At 45.2% G+C, this 1,859-nt stretch overlaps 1 pseudogene; it reads left to right on the forward strand.

Moving 5' to 3' along the window:
- The first annotated feature begins 1,083 nt into the window (after positions 1-1,083).
- LOC126238677 (5S ribosomal RNA) lies at positions 1,084-1,201 on the forward strand (annotated as a pseudogene).
- Positions 1,202-1,859: the final 658 nt, after the last annotated feature.

The raw sequence follows: 1,859 nt of genomic DNA on the forward strand, positions 1-1,859 counted from the left end.
TATGTCACAGACCGGTCAGAAACATTGTAACATTTCATCATGCACCTGAGAAAATCTGCAAACAGAAGTAATGACTGTGTCGAATTAATAAACAATTTACAGTGTAATGGTGGGAATCTCATCGAATAAGATCTCATGATTCCGGTGCCCCACGAAGGAAAAATCATTAACTATATACCTCTTATAGCCTTTTGCTGATACCTACCGAAAATCTTTATCTTATTTAGTGAATGTAATATAAAGTAGTACAATTATTTATTGTGCCCTTGTATTAATTGTCTAATAGTGAAGACAGGTGGGGGATGACCTACCCATAAGGAAGTCTTTTTGAATAACTTTAAAGATATACTATGATGACTCATCAGTGTGTCTTTGGATTATGTTGGCATACAATTTATATGTTGTAAATAGTAAATTTTTGCCCCATAATTACATTTTTCCTTCAAGTTTCTTTTGTTTAACTGTAACACTATTGCGTTAGTCTGTTTCACCAGTGGTTATTTACAGTTCAAAACACCAACGGCTTGCCGCAGCAATAACACTGAGGGTTTTCGTCATGCCACCGAAGTTAAGCGCTGTTGGACTTGGTCGGCACCTGGACGCTTCAAAAATGGTTCAAATGGCTCTGAGCACTATGGGACTTAACTTCTGAGGTCATCAGTCCCCTAGAACTTAGAACTACTTAAACCTAACTAACCTAAGGACATCACAAACATCCATGCCCGAGGCAGGATTCGAACCTGCGATCGTAGCGGTCGCGCGGCTCCAGACTGTAGCGCCTATAACCCCTCGGCCACACCGGCCGGCACCTGGACGCTTGACCGTCTGTGTCTGCCGAGCGCTGTTGGAAAGCGAGAAGCACTCAGTCCTTCTGAGGTGAATTGAAGAACTACTCGACTGAGAAGTAGTGGCTTCTTTCACGAAAAACTGACAACGGTCGGGAGAGCGGTATGCTGACCACATGCTGCTCCATATCAGTATCCAGTGACGTCTATCGGCTGAGGATAATACGGTGGTCGGTGGGTACCGTTTCGCCTTCCGATGCCTGTTCGGACGGAATTTAGTTTTATATCTATGGGTCAAAGCAACGGCCTTGCCGCAGTGGATACACCGGTTCCCGTGAGATCACCGAAGTTAAGCGCTGTCGGGCGTGGTCGGCACTTGGATGGGTGACCATCCAGGCCGCCATGCGCTGTTGCCATTTTTCGGGGTGCACTCAGCCTCTTGATGCCAATTGAGGAGCTACTCGACCGACTAGTAGCGGCTTCGGTCAAGAATACCATCTTACGACCCGGAGAGCGGTGTGCTGACCCCACGACCCTCCTATCCGCATCCTCCACCGACGATGACACGGCGGTCGGATGGTCCCGGTAGGCCACTCGTGGCCTGAAGACTCAGTGCTTTATCTATGAGTCAGACATCAGTTTGAGATTCCATAACATGTAACTTCAGATTGTATGGTGTACACTTAATATAGCTCAGAAGATAAGTCGTTCCTCTCCAGGAATCGATCTACTTCAAAATTTTCACAAAAAATATTAGGCTCTTCACCTGTTGTTAGGTCACTGCAGATATTTGTATATACCTTGTAACTCAGAGCTATGAAATATTCATTCTCGTGTATTCAGAGTTCAGTGAAATATCTTAACTGTGTTAAGCGAGAATTTACCACTTTCTACTTTGTTTCGATCTATGAGAATGTGATATGCACTCTCTTGTGTATTGTAATTACGTTGTTCCATGAGTCACGTCACTTCGTTTCCCGAGCTGCTATATCTATCACTTGGAGCTGGCTCTTTGGTTAGAGGGCGTTGGAGGGAGGCTGTTGACCAACGGTGGGGCATTGAGAGAGAGGAACG

This window comes from Schistocerca nitens, chromosome 2 (genome assembly GCF_023898315.1).
Source record: "Schistocerca nitens isolate TAMUIC-IGC-003100 chromosome 2, iqSchNite1.1, whole genome shotgun sequence".
Classification (NCBI taxonomy): domain Eukaryota; kingdom Metazoa; phylum Arthropoda; class Insecta; order Orthoptera; family Acrididae; genus Schistocerca; species Schistocerca nitens.